Source organism: Loxodonta africana, chromosome 23 (genome assembly GCF_030014295.1).
Source record: "Loxodonta africana isolate mLoxAfr1 chromosome 23, mLoxAfr1.hap2, whole genome shotgun sequence".
NCBI classification, from domain to species: Eukaryota; Metazoa; Chordata; class Mammalia; order Proboscidea; family Elephantidae; genus Loxodonta; species Loxodonta africana.
The window spans coordinates 70,160,925-70,176,347 of NC_087364.1; the positions used below are offsets into that span (position 1 = coordinate 70,160,925).

A 15,423-nucleotide genomic window follows, 5' to 3' on the forward strand; every position below is an offset into this window, starting at 1 on the left:
TTTCTGGCTGGTGGTCGGAGTGGAGAAGCCAAAATATCACAAGATGAGCTGCCGCGCTGTGTTTCTTGGCCCTGCCAGACGTGGAGGTTCTGAGAGCCTCCCAAAGAAGCTGGTCTTTTGTAAGCCTTCCCAATCTGGCTTTATGTGGAAGCTGTGGAGACTGAGGGACTCATTGTTCTATCCCAGATGAGCCTAAAGCTCTAGAGTCCTGCTTTAAGAATATATCAGAAGAGAGAAGATCAACAGCAGAATCTTACTTTTCTTTGCCATTATTTAATTTTCAGAAAGTATAAACTTCCGAGAACCGTAACTCTTACCCTACTTTTCCAGGTAAAGGCATGATGCATTTAAAAATTTAGAACTTTGAAATTCACTTGATACATCTTTGCTCTCAATACTCCAGCCTCATTTATGATGACCACCCTCTCTGGTCCTTCTTAGTGGGGATCAGCTTCATATGATTCCCCAAGGCAGGCTTGGTGGTTGATACCTGAAGGATCTGCAGCACAGTTGCTGCTATAATCTGCCTGATGGAACCAGAGAGCCACGTTTTCCTCTGATATTTCCCATATGATTTTCTACAGGCACAGTGTATACATGATACTCTGTGAGATGCTGAAGGCCTTCAGGTATGGGCAGGTCGCATGTCTGTCCTCGAAGAATGTACAGTCTCATAATTTTGCTTGTGGTAACATGAGTATACATTCTGTTCTACATGCTGTGCGGGTAACTGGACTATATTTGCCATCACATATAATGATATTGGAAACCCTGGTGGCATAGTGGTTAAGTGCTACAGCTGTGAACCAAAGGGTTGGCAGTTCGAATCCGCCAGGTGCTCCTTGGAAACTCTATGGGGCGGTTCTACTCTGTCCTATAGAGTTGCTATGAGTCGGAATCGACTCGACGGCCCTGGGTTTTTTATAATGATATTACAGCTTTAAGACTTTAGGCTGAAAGTTAATCAACCATCAATTAGACTGTTTATACACAGCTACTATGGCTTATGGAAACCCTGGAGGAGTAGTGGTTAAGAGCTACGGTTGCTAGCCAAAAGGTGGGCAGTTCGAATCCACCAGCCGCTCTTTGGAAACCCTATGGGGCAGTTCTACTCTGTCCTGTAGGGTCACTATGAGTCGGAATCCACTCAGTGGCAACGGGTTTGGTTTGGTTGGTTTTGACTATGAATTACATAGGATGTCGATTCTAAAATAAATGTGAATAAAGTATATAAAAAAAACTATACAGAATAGTTTTTATCCAAAATGGCTACGAAAAGGAAATTTTGTAATTTTGCTTCTAAGGCAATTCTGTAATTTTTCTTCTCTCTACGAAAATTAACCTATTTGATTGTAATTGTACTTTCATTGTCTTTTAAGTGTAATCATTCTACATTTAAAGATAATTTCATTATGCTTCTCCAGTGACTGATGCGATCAAAGAGATAGGTATCTTGATGCTTTAAAAAAGCTGGAATAGTTGTCATGTGCATGAAATCGGTATAATATGTTGGTGATTAGTACCCATGCTTTACATAAACCTGACAGTAAGGAAAAGGATGTCGTTGTTGTTGCTAGTTGCATGAGGACCCCATGTGTGCAGAGTAGAACCTCTCTGTAGGCTTGTCTGAGATCTTTCGGAAGCAGATAGCCAGACCTGTCTTCCGAGGTACCTTTGGGTGGGCCAGAAATTTTGGGGAGTCCCTGGATAGTGCAAACAGTTAAGCACTGGACTACTAGCTGAGAGAAAAAAGATAGACTTGATAAATTAGTTTTAAAAATTAAACTCAACCTGTAATGTGTTGATCAGTGTTTAATACACTTGATAGCAGATAATTTTTCATTTTGGATGGGTATTCCACGTTTCTTTGGAAACTGGCATTTTACTATTTATTGACTCCAAAATTATCTCTAGAAGTTGAAATTTGGAGGTATGAATGAGGTTATAAAAGATGAACTCTGTATATTTTAAATGCTAAAGAAACAATTTTTCTTCTTCCATTTCAGCATAAAAATCTATTTTTAACCAAGTTAAAACTTTTATAGTAAACTTTTTCCCAATAAAGTTCTTCATTGTTTTAAAGAATGTTCTAAAATTACAAAGGCCCTATCACCAACGGATGGCATGTAGTATTTTCCCTTGAAAATTATTTCATTGTTAGGTCCCTGGAGAAAAATACATATTTTAGCCCCCTGTAAAATTAATACATCAAGGGTACTTAATTAAAGGAAGTGTAGTTTGAGTTTCTGAATGCTTCGACAGTAGAAATATCCAATAGGGATTGATTAAACAAATTCTGGCACTTCCATGTAGTGGAACACAATGTAGCCATGAAAATGATGCTAAATAATGATGCTTATCTTTATTAGGAGATCTTAGTTACGTTCAATTTTTCTAATGCATTCGTGTCAATGTGGTATTGTTTACTGATTCTCTAAGAAAAGTTTCTCACAATGCTGAGTTTACAGAGGCCTTTGGAAATTCTAGCAAATGTAGCATGTGGGGAGGAGAGGGGAACTCCCTTTACTACGTAGGTGGTAAAGTGACTCCGTTGAGAAATTTTACTCAAGAGTGCCGATTTCAAGAGTTTTACTTTCTACCCTGAGTTTAGTTTTCTAGAGAAATGCAATACTAATATGTTGCTACTATTCTGTTACCAATACCTCTAATTACACCTATTTCAAATACTGACCAAAGAACATTACATCAGCCAGTTCTATGTAGGCAAGGAAAAATTTTTTTTCTCAAGTCACATTTTATATACCATCATTCCTGTTTTATCTTAATTCTTCCTTTTCCAACCCCTGTTTTATATGCCCAGTCAATGTTTTTAAAGCTCACTTGCCTTTAGAAGAGAATATCAAGGGATTGAAACTTTCAATTTCTTTCAGTTTTAATTTTTCTTCTTCTCCTCCTTCTTCGTGTCCTCCTTCTTCTCTTTCTCCTCCTCCTCTCCTTCTCCTTCTCCTTCAGGTTCTCTTTTTCCTCCTTCTCTTCCTCCTCACGTCCTCCTTCTCCTCCTCCTTCATGTCCCTCTTCACATCCTCCTTCTCCTCTTTTACCTCTTCCTTCCTCTTCCTCTTCCTCTAACGAAGGACAGCTAAAAGTGGAGACTGAGAGAGATGGGTTGTGAAGGAAGATGGACGTACAGCTGAAAGGAAGAAAAAGGAAACAAAGATGTCTTATATCAAGAGTAAGGAAAAAAACTGCTAACCTTTTGTTTGGGGGTTTCATTGGGCTTCCTTGCAATGCTAGACCATTCTTAATAATATTTTAAGTAAAATGACATTTGGAAAAGTTAAGGATTCACAGCTGAAACTGAAACTTTTCTTTCTTAAGCCAATTAGGTGGCTGAGAACTAGCTGTTATACTCAGATAACTCAGCCAGAAGAGAGACAGTACACTAATATTGTGTTGAGGAAGACTAAGGATTTGATTTCACTCTGCATGAGGTTTACACTTCTACATTGTGGCTCGGGTGAGCAGAAATGTAATGCTCTTTGGTTTCCCCAAAACTGGACCCAACTTGCTCAAATCCTTATTTCTGCTCTGTAATGACAACCAGTCTTCACACTTGCAGGAAACTCGGTCTCTCCTAGCTTAAAACAGTCTCTTCCAGGTAAATTGTTCAGTCAATTCAGAGTTTAACATAGATGGTTAAGGTTCAACCTTCCACTCAGAGCTGTTTCCTTCTCAAGGGCTGACTCTTTCTTCTCCCCAGGGTTGTTGTTGTTAGCTGCCATTGAACCAGCTCCCTGACTCCATAAGACCCCAAACGCAATGAAAAGAAATGCTGTCCAGTCCTGTGCCATCACCACGATCAGTTGTAGATTGTACGGTTGTGATCCACAGGGCTTTCGTTGGCTGATTTTTTTTTTTTTGGGAAGTAGACCTTCAGGCCTTTCTTCTTAGTCCATCTTAGCTTGGAAGCTTTGCTGAAACCTGTTTGGTGTCACAGCAACACTCAGGCCTCCACTGACAGCAAGCGGTAGCTGCACATGAGCCATGTTGGTCAGGAATCAAACAAGGTCTCCCATACGAAAGGTGAGAACTCTACCACTGTAATAAAACCTTCCCACCACCAAGGCAGAGGGAAGGAGCATCTCTACCTGGTCCTCTCTGGCCTCTGCTCAGGAGTTGTACTCTTCTGTAGCTCCATATTTTGGCCTTTTCTCCTAGGGCATCTGCTACTTCCTTAGGTCATTCTCTTCTTCCTCTAGATCCAGTGGAGGGAAGATGCAAAGCAACATGGATAATTTGGAGAAAAGAAAAAAAAAAAACCTGACATAAAATTTCCAAATTTTATCTTGCCATAACTTATTTTCGTTTAGTTATTCCTTTCTGCAAATAAGTGTTTTACAGAGAGATGGCTCCTCTGTTGAGGGGATGATAGAAATATGACCTTATTATTTTCTCCTTTAAATACCACCCAACACATAAATGCCACTATTTCCTTCTATAAATAATAACAAGGGCACATTTTATTTCCTAATCGAAAAGTTCTGTAAGGTCTCCAAAAGCTGTTTATAATTTACATTCCTCATTTCATAAAAATGCATATGAAAATGCATAAGAAGCCCATTAGTTTATGCTCTAAATAATATTTATTAAGGCTTTACTATATCTCCAGTTGCTAGAGGAAATTGTGGTAAATTAGAACCTGCCCTTGTGGAGTTTACAGAATATTGGCAAGAAACAGTTGTTTGAAGACCTATTATAATAAAATATGATGACTGGTATGACAGGGGAAATATATGGGATGAGAGAGTTTTTGGAAGGGGAGTGAGATTCAGTTGGAAACTGAAAGAACATTAAGGACAGAAAGAGAGAACAGCATGTGAGAGACCTTTAGACTAGAAAGACTGTACTCTAAAAGAAACCAGCTGAGCTTATCACAGCTAAGGAGTATTCATGGCCCAAAATAAGGGTAGAGAAAAGCCCCCACTGAGCTTTAAGGGACGTTCTTAGGATTTGGGGATTTATCTCAAGGACCACAGGAAGCCATTTGTTGGTTTTAAGTAAATATTTATTAAAATGATCAGTCTAGCTGGGAAATATATTAGAGTGTACGGGACCCTGAGTGGATATGGGAAATCAGCAATTCAGATGTCAGCTGCTGGCTGAGGCTGGGAAAAAAAAAAAAAAAAGACAGATTTGGGAGACATTAAAAAAGTCAGCTCGACAAGGCCTGGTGATGGATTAGATATGGGGGTGATGAAAAGGGAAGAGTCAATGATGATTCCTCATTTAACCCTCAGGTGTAGACATTTAAGGGGATATGGGACACACAAAAAAGGGGAGCAGGTCCGGAGTGAGAGAGGAGGAGTTTAATTCAGGATATATTTAGTATGAAGAGTCTATAGGGCACCTATCTGGTAATTTCCAGGAGACAATGGACTATACAGAACTGTTGTATGTTGCCATGAAGTTGGCTCCAACGAATGGCGCCCCCATGTGTAACAGAAGAAAATGTCGCCCAGTTCTGCGCCATCTTCATGTTTGAGTCCATTGTTATGGCCATTGCATCACTCCATCTCACTGAGGATTTCCCTCACCCTCACTGGACCTCAACTGCACCAAATGTGATGTCCTTCTTCAGTGATCGGTCCCTCCTGATGACACATCCGAAGTAAGTGATTTGAAGTCTTGGGCAGTATTCTACGCGATGAAAAGGTCTGAGTTGGAAGTGCCTACTGCCACCATCTAAATACACTCAGAAAGAGAAGGGCTGACGTGGGCCAGATTCGTAGAGGCCATTTCTCTGAGGATAGCCAGAGAAAAACCTGGATAAACATCGGGTTTGTCTTTCTGTTTGGCTTCCTGGCTTGAGCAATCGTGGGGCCTGTGAAGGCGCTGCTTTAGCCCCAGTTGTGCTATCATTGCTCAAACACGGTGCCAAGAGTATCTGCCAGTCAGCTTCAGCTGAGATGTCTATCGAGCCCTGCTCTTTCATGGATCTGATGGCAGTCCTTCTGGCACTGCTGGGGGCTTTTATTTCAGCGTAATTATTAGCAAGTCAACTAAAATTTTAAGTGGGCTATGCTGTCCACAAATAGAAATGAGGCTTGTTGCTGGGTGGGCTTCTTACTGATAGTTCAGCCACGTAGAGTAACTCCTGAAACAACGTTGGTATAAATACAGTAAAAAAAAAATGCGTCTCTCAGTACAGACAGTTCAGAACTGCCTTGGCTATATCATGATAGATACAGCATAGGATTGGTTCTAAATAGTCTCCTGAAAAAAAACAAAAAAAACCCAAACCCATTGCTGACGAGTCGATTCCGACTCATATCAACCCTATAGAACAAAGTAGAACTATCGCACGGAGTTTCCAAGAAGCGGCTGGTGGGTTTGAACTGCCGACCTTTTGATTAGCAACTGAGCTCTTAACCACTACGCCACCAGGGCTCCAAAAGTCTCCTAATTCCTAATTTATTTCAGGGTACTGGCTTAGAATACTGGTGTCCTAAACGGAAAATGATCAAATCTAAATTAATATGAATTTCACGAGGGCTTTTTATGAGTGACCTTTTGCACATGTGAAATGCCTGCTTTGTTTTTGCATTCGTAACAGCCTTTTTGAATGAGATTACAAACCGACTCTGTTCATTGGGACCAGCCTCACCATCAGGGGGCCTCTGAAGGACTGCAGTCTTCCAGCTAGACATCCTATCCTCACTTACTGCTGAGTCGCTGCAGTCTGAAAACAACGAGGCAATTCATTGTGCAAGCGTCCTCCACTGGGCAGAGAACATCAGTCCCCAGCTGAAATCTTCAAATAAGGGAGCCTTTCAAAGTTTGTCTAATCCTCTTTAACTCACGCACAAAAAGAACAGAGACCATGTCCTGGCTGGGAGAGTGGAATGGAAGAGAAGACAGCAGGAAGGGGAAACCGAAAACTGATGTCTATTTATCTGATTCTCCAAACTCAAAGCTAAAGCAAATACCAGTCACGGGCAGAAGGATGTCTTGTTCAAACAGCACGCATGCTGGGTGGCTCTGGGGCTCTTGGCTGGATTGGAACGGAGCGGAGGGAAGTCATTGGGTGTCAACCTCTTCATGGCTTATCACGTTCAAAGTGGATGAACCTGGCTGAGCAGCAGCCTGTTTCCATGACAAGCTGTGACAGCTAACTGTGCTCTTTTAGCACCATGAGAATGAAGGCATCACTGCCCTTGACTTTCAAGCCTTGATGACTCAGTGTGCTGAATCCTTACTCCTAGCGACTGGGAGGAGAAAACCTCAGCAGCCAGCCTTTTGATTTGGAGGGCCCAGAACAAGGCATTTACGTTTTCCAAGCACTTGTCTTCTCCTTAGTCTTGAATCTTAATGCTGCAGTGGCTTCTGATTAGCTTCTTATTGCCTATTGCATGTTTGTTCTTCCCCCCCAGACAGTGAACTCCTCCAGGAAAGGAATGTGTGTTTTCTTGTGTGTGATCTACTGTTTTATTCTCAGTGTCTGGAACTTTGTAGGTGCTCAATAAATTGTTGCTGAGGGCCTGAATGTTTGAAAATGTCTCCTGCTCGTAGAAGCAACGAGATAGCGACCCTTAAACAGAAGTTAACAACCTTTTGTTGGAAATACCTTTTTTTTTTTTATCCCTGTTTTCCTACTGACACTTCAACTATTTCCCCAGGCCAGATAGGAAAGATATCTCTTGTCATTATTATTGTACGAGAACAATTGTCTAATGAACAATAGTTTGGGACTTGTAAGTCCAAGTGCTTATCATATTCACTCAGGGCTTTTTAATCAACCATCCTGAGATGTATTCTTACATTTTTTAAAATTGTACTTTAGATGAAGATTTACAGAGCAAATTAGTTTCTCGTTAAACACATATTGTTTTGTGACACTGGTTGCCAACCCCAGGACGTGCTCAATCTTGGATTTCCCATTTCCAGCTTTCCTGTCCCCTCCTGCCTTCTTGTCCTTGCCCCTGGGCTGTTGTGTTCATTTAGTCTCATTTTGTTTTATGGGCCTGTCTAATCTTTGGCTTTAAAGACCTCTTTAAAGTGTTAAAAAGCAAAGATGTCACCTTGAAGACTAAGGTGTGCCTGACCCAAGCCATGGTGTTTTCAATTGCCTCATACACATGTGAAAGCTGGACAATGAATAAGGAACAATGAAGAAGAATTGACCCCTTTGAATTATAATGTTGCTGAAGAATATTGAATACACCATAGGCTGCCAAAAGAATAGAAAAATCTGTCTTGGAAGAAGTACAGCCAGCATGCTCCTTAGAAGCAAGGATGGCGAAACTTTGTCTTGCTTACTTTGGACATGTTATCTGGAGGGACCAGTCCCTGGAGAAGGACATTATGCCTGGTAGAGGGTCAGCAAAAAAAGGAAGATTCTCCGTGACAAGGATGACACAGTGACTGCAACAATGGGCTCAAACATAAAAACGGTTGTGAGGGTGGTGCAGGGCCGGGCAGTGTTTCGTTCTGTTGTATGTAGGGATGCTATGAGTTGGAATCGACTTGATGGCACCTAACAACAACAACAGCAATCTTTGGCTGAAGGGTGAACCTCAGTAGTGACTTCAGTACTGAGCTATTTGGGTGTCCGGGACTTAAACGTGTTATTGCAGGAATACCCTCACAGGTTCTCCTAATCCTGTTTGTTTTACCTGTGAGGAAAATGAGATGCACATAGGTAGAATGCCTTGCTGAGAATGAACTTGGGTCAGAGCCAAACTAGACCCCTGGGCTCACTCTTCCAGGGACTGTGACCTCAGAGTTCCTACCTTATCATTTCCAAATGACTAACAAGCACAGAGGCATTAAGTCCCCATACTTCATGCCAGGACAGAGCCAGGGCTGGGAAAACAGCATATGAAGTCCAAGTGCTACTGAGTACCCAGAAAACCCAGCTCTCTGCATTTCCCCCATGACTTCTATAAATGATTCGCACAAATATTCTGTACGTCGTTCCCATGATGAATTAGAAAACCATAGAATCTCAGGATTGGGAGGAATCTTAGATTCCCATCAGATCCTTCTCTGCCTTGGCTATTATTATACCTCCCACCCAGTGCCTGTCTAGGAACTCATAGACAGAGTTCATAATAATAAAAATAAGTCTGTCAGATCTAATTATTAGAAATTTCATTCCTTAGACCAAGCCTACATCCCTGCAACTTTCACTTGTTGGTTCCATTCATATCCACTGGCCTAGGGAGAACAGGTGTGAGGCCTCTTGAGTATGCTGGTGCAACTGCTTTGTGAACGAATAACATCGTCTTCCTAAGTCATCTCTCTCTGTCCACTGTATTTTTATAGTTATAGGACTTGCATGATGATTTAAAAAAGCTTCTAACTACCTGGAAAATAACACAGAGAACAAAATGTTGCAAAATCATACAAATAGTAATTATTCACAACTTAAATCCAAGACAACACGAAAGGTAAGAAAAAGTAAATGGAAATTATTGTTTTCACAAGCAAGGTATAGGGACCCTGGGAGTAGTAAAAAGCAAGGATGTTAGAGAGAATGGGTGAGATGGGGAGTTTCTGAAGGGCTTGCTCAACTAACTAACTTTACACAGCCCTTTGGTGATGACAGTCATTTCTTTTTTATCGTTTCTGATGTGCAGAACTGCTAAGATAAAAGCTACCATTGAAAATCTTCTCTAGAGCCTAGGCTTTTGTAAGACTTACTCAAAGCTTTGTGTGTGTGGAGACGGGCTACCACGTTGCATCGGTTCTTTCAGGAAATCGTGAGATAAAAAAAGTTTGGGATGACTGCAAATGGTGGAGGAAACAATCAAAAGATTGACCAAATTCATGTATGAAGTACTGAAAATTGAATGTTTGGACAGCATCTCCAGTTTCCTGTGGTTTCAGAGACAGAACCCAAAAGCCCTAATATCCATCTTTTGCTAGCCACTTATTTTGTTAAAATGACAGAAGTGCCTGAAAACTAGAATTAGGATGAGAGAGACACAGAAGTTCATTCAAATGTTGCTGACCATACAAATTGAGGGTTGAGTGACAGCCAAGAGAACAGATCTGGGAAGTAGCGCAAGAAACAAGGCATTAGGGAAATCTATACTTCTGTACTTTGGGAGAGAAAATAAAGTATAAAAAGTTATATGGAAGGGTAACTGTGTCCTTTCCTAAATTGTGGACTTCTGTAACTGCTCTCAGAGCTTTTTGAAAGATTTCTTTATCCACCCTCCCTGCAAAGAGTCCAAATATATGATAACACAAGAAGCATTATTTGAATTGTATTTTTTTTTTAATTCAAAAATACAATTAGAGTAGCCTGAAGAGATAAGATTGCTCTCAGTAGGGTAAAAATGTATTAGATCAGTGCCCCTTTGGGGACTTTTCTTCAACAGGAGGATTGTTTCCAGGCAGCCTGGTTACTGCTCCCAGATGAGAGCTCCTTCTGAACAAAAAGGTTCCATTTCCTTTCTGTTTGCCTCCTTGTGGTGTTTTGGGCTCTCTTTGGACTTTGACACTAATTTTAATCACAAAAATGAAGAAATGATGAGGCTCACTGTAAATATGATTCCAGGGTGAGGTATAGCATGTCCCCACCTGGTCCCTGGAATTCTACTTGTGAAAACAATCACACTCAATTTGTGCATGCAATTCCCGTCATGGCGTTCTCCGTTATGGCAGACATTACAGTTCACATCTTTAGTTAACCTTGCTGAAGACAATTCTCTCACTTTTATAAATGTCAGTTGTGTAAATGGCATGTCCACTGTCTGCACTATAGCTTTTTTTTTTTTTTCCTTTGGCTACTTATTTTCCCCCCTTTTTCTTTATTTTTAAACTCTTGTGTGCCATTGAACACTTTCGGTAGGCTACAGAAATAAAGTCCGATTGTATCAGTGAGTAGAAGTCTGTGTTTCAACTCATTCAGTATTATTGCTTTTCTATGTTAAAATTCAATTAGTGAGAAACATCCCATAATGTCCAAGTTGATGTGCACGTAGTTCGGATTATGCCTTTTTGGCCAGCTGTCACCGAAGCATCCTGAAAGTTTAGCTCAGGTCCAAGAACACCAAGAGTTGTGTTCAGTTTTACACCACCGGGAAAGCAACGGGGTGTGAATACACTGGCCATCTGGGTTTTGTGAATTTGCCACATTCTTGGCAATTTACAAATCCAGGGTTTTAGTTTGTCTGAAAATATTTGCTTTTTGGATACTGTGACTATAAAATCTTCTCTCTGAGAAATAAAAAAATCCCACAAAATTTGAAACATGAATAGGCTGTTTAGGCAAAGAAGAGGCACGTCATTTAGCAGTGACTTCTGTCTGTCTGTGTGCAGTTAATGTGTGTATATAAAATGTGCTAACATAGAGGGGGTTAGAAGCTGGCAAAATGGACACGAAAAGAGAGAGTGGAGGGAGGGAGCAGGCTGTCTTATTAGGTGGAGAGCAATTGGGAGTATGTAGCAAGGTGTGTGTAAGTTTTTGTGTGAGGGACTGACTTGATTTGTAAACTCACTTAAAGCACAATAAAAATTCAAAAAAAAAAAAAAACCTTAAAAAAAACATGCTAACAGATGTGACGGCACTGTCGTCGGGCTGTGATTGTTGTTGTTAGGTGCCATCGATTCTATTTGACTCCATGTGACAGAGTAGAGCTCCCCCGTAGGGTTTCCTAGGCTGTAATCTTTATGGGAGCAGATCACCAGATCTCTGGGTAGGTTCGAACTACAGACCTTTCCGTTAGCAGATGAGCGCTTATCCGTTGTGCTACCAGGACTCCTTGTGTGGTCAGCTATCAGGATTTTTTAACTTTTTTCATGGCGGATTTTATTTCTGTAATGGAGAGGCATGTCATAAAGTGAAAAGAACATGAGCTTCCAAGTCAAGGGGACCTGGGTTTGGGGAGCTGGATGACTTTGGTCAAATTACTTACTTAGCCCTGCAGGCTCTGGTGGCACGTGGTTAAGAACTTGGCTGCTAAACAAAAGGTTGGCAGTTGAAATCCACCACCTGTTCCTTGGAAACCCTATGGGGCAGTTCTACTCTGTCATATAGGGTCGCTATGAATCGGAACCGATTCAACAGCAATGGGTTTATGTCTGACAAGGGAGTCGTGGGGCTCCTTACCTGAATGCCTATTGGGGAATGCTGATGACAATTTTGCTGCTTGCCTCTGTTTTTCAGTCTCAAAAACTTAAAAAATAATCTCTGTTCCCATTTTGGGGAGAGGGTACTATATGAAGAGCTACGTGGTGGACATTGAGATGTGTCATCTGAATCACCCTCCAAGGAAGACTTTCTTCCTGCAGTTGCCAGCTTCTTCAGGGTTTGATTCATCTGCGGAGAGCCAGCTTCCCCAAGTGCATGCTTTTTCTGGGCAGCAGACACTGAATGAGGCAGGATTACAAAGGCCCAGGCATGTCAGGCATCCCCAGCATGGATCACCTTTAAGGGGCCATATAGACCCTAGAGCTCGCCATGGGACTTGTCCCTCTGTCCAATCCTGCTTCCTGCTCTTCCCTTTCCAAAGGTGTTGGCGTCCAACAAAAACTCTGTCTGCCAAACTCCATTTCAGTGTTAGCTTCTGGAGAAACGGGCCTGCAACAAGAGTGGAAGTGACATTTTGAGATCTATGCTATTCTGTGTGAGTTTGAGGGGGTTATGAAAAAAAATGGAAAAAAAAGCAGAGAATTAAGAGAGAATGCATTAGCAAATACAGAGAGACAGATTTATTTATCATAATTGTGTGCAATCTCGCACGTTGATTGTTGGATCTTTCAGCAACCCCTCAGTCAAAGCACTCGGACAAATTAGGTACTGTTGATACTTTCCCACTTTTCTTGTAACACCTCCCCTTTTACTGTCAAATTAGCCAATTTAAACAGCTATGCTTTTTAAGAGCATTGGATTAAAAATTACCAAAGGAAGCAGAAAAAATATTGTAATATGAAAAACTGGGAAGGAATATACGGAATCCCAAGAATGTGAAAGAAATTGCAGAGAACATTTTAATTAAATCAAGCGAAATACAAGCTATTTTGACATGAATGACCTAGTGGAGATCATATGTTTTGGGGTAAACTTCGGTGATGTCACGATTTAATTAGTGTCCACAGTGTGCAGGGCTGTTGTCAGATGCAGCAAGAGTTGCATCAAGGTGAGATCAAGAGGGTTCTGCCCTTGGATACAGGATGAAACGAGGGAATATGTGAAATTTCAAGTGCTCTGCTGTTCTAGAGAGACAGACAGACAGAGACAAGGAGAGAGACAGAGACAGAGAGACAGAGATGACGTTTGTTTGAGGAAAAAAGAAAAGCTCCTGGGAGTCAATATACGAGCGAGAAAGTATAAAATAAGGTTTGCCAGTTGGAATTGAAGGGGTATAGACTCCAAGTCGGAAACCCTGGTGGAGTAGTGGTTAAGAGCTATGTCTACTAACAAAAGGTTGGCAGTTCAAATTCACCAGGCGCTCCTTGGAAACCCTATGGGGCAGTTCTACTCTGCCCTGTAGGGTCACTATGAGTCGGAATCGACTGGATGACAATGGGTTTGGTTTTGGTTTTGGTGGACTCCAAGTCAAGGAAATAGCATAAGCAATGGAGAGGAAGGTCTTGTGTGTTTTGCTTGACTTCACATGGCTGAAGTTTCTCACCCATAGAGAGAAATCGTTGGACCAGTTTAGGGTTTTTCATATTGTGTCTCTTGAAGCACAGTTAACTCATTCAGCACGTTGTTCTAAGCTAACTTGTTCAAGCACACTCCTTGGAAAAAGGACCTACAATCTATTAGTATATATTTAAACTTCTTGTGAATGTGCCTAGATCAGGAAGGCCTGTTTTCTTTTCCTTTTTGGAATGCAGGTCTCTGCTTGTTCTTTCAAATAAAAATATCTGAGTGACTACACCTCCAAGCACATGTAAGCCAAGTCCAATTAGACTTTAGGTGGGCCACCGCTGCTCTGCTCTGCTCTGCGCATGCACTCATCGCCACCTGGCAGTACTTATGCAAGAGCCAGCAAGTGGGTAGCACACCAAGTAGCTATAACATCTTTTACTCTTTTACCAGGTTTTATCTGACAGTTTTGCCGAACTTCTTGTCTGACTTTTATTTTCGTGAAAGAGAATGAGAAGATGTTGGATGTTGTCAGTCGGAGCCCTGGTGGCACAGTGGCTAAGAGCTCTGCTGCTAACCAAAAGGTTGGCTGTTCGAATCCACCAGCTGCTCCCTGGAAACCCTATGGGGCAGTTCTCCATCCTATAGGGTCACTATGAGTCGAAGTCGATTTGTGCTTGGCTACTAACCAAAAGATTGGCAGTTCAACTCTACCTCGTGGTGCTGCAAAAGATTATTGCCATTGAAAACCCTATGGAGTACAGTTCTCCTCTAACATATGTGAGTCACTGACTTGGTCATCTAGTGCTGCCATAACAGAAATACCACAAGTGGATGGCTTTAACAAAGAGAAATTAATTTTCTCACAGTCTAGTAGGTTACAAGCCCAAATTCAGGGTGCTGGCTTTAGGGGAAGACTTTCTCTGTTGGCTCTGGAAGAAGGTCCTTGTCCTCAATCTTCCCCTGGTCAAGGAGCTTCTCAGGCACAGGGACCCCGTGTCCAAAGGATGTGCTCTGCTTCTGGTGCTGCTTTCTTGGTGGTATGAGGTCCCCACCTCCCTTTCCTTTTATCCCTTGAGGGATAAAAGGTGGTGCAGGCCACACCCCAGGGAAACTCCCTTTACATTGGATGAGGGAGGTGACCTGAGTAAGGGTGGTGTTACAATCCTACACTAATCCTCTTGAGTGTAAAATTAGAATCACAAAATGGAGGACAACCACACAATACTGGGAATCGTGGCCTAACCAAGTTGATACATATTTTTGGGGGGGCACAATTCGATCCGTGACAATCACCATTTGTTGGAATTGCCTGGACAGCAATGAGTTTGTTATTATATGTCTGGAACAGTAATGATAGTATCTGCTAAGTAAACATTTGTTGAATGAATGATCCTTCATCTATATTAATTTCTAGTGGGAATGGAAAAGAAAAGCTACATACATAATGATCAAGACTTTAGAGATATGTTATTAATGGAAAATGAGCAAAAAGAATCAGTATATAAAGGTTTCAAAATACTTAAATATGAAATAAGAAACAAAGCAAGTTCAGTAAGAACTTGAAATTCTTGGGATATCTGAGATACAGATTCATCTCTAAGAGAAGTTTTGGGTATCTATTTTCAAATAATAAAAATTCGAAAAATTCTTACTTCAGAGTAGACCTGAGTAAAAGAGATGTGTCTACAATGAGGAATAATGAAATATGATTGCTAGCATTTTAGTATAATGTAAACAGTATTTTCCAGGAAGTCTATTAGAAAAAAAAAATATGTAACAGAATTAATCATCAGAGAATATCTATAAATTGAGGCAATGAAACTCAATAAAACCATCAATTTATTATAAGCAGTATT

At 41.1% G+C, this 15,423-nt stretch overlaps 1 protein-coding gene across 16 annotated transcripts in view; it reads left to right on the plus strand.

The window, feature by feature from the left end:
* P2RY1 (purinergic receptor P2Y1) overlaps positions 1-15,423 on the plus strand; it is a 339,516-nt gene that overhangs the window by 112,763 nt on the left and 211,330 nt on the right. For 5 of the 16 annotated variants that reach the window (XM_064275626.1, XM_064275627.1, XM_064275625.1 and 2 more), the window contains one exon: positions 1-15,423. This exon is cut by the window's right edge and continues 14,251 nt beyond it. The exons of 10 other annotated variants lie outside the window; for them this stretch is intronic. The gene's annotated coding sequence lies outside the window, so the exon portion shown is untranslated. One more of the 16 variants, XM_064275624.1, reaches the window with a different exon arrangement.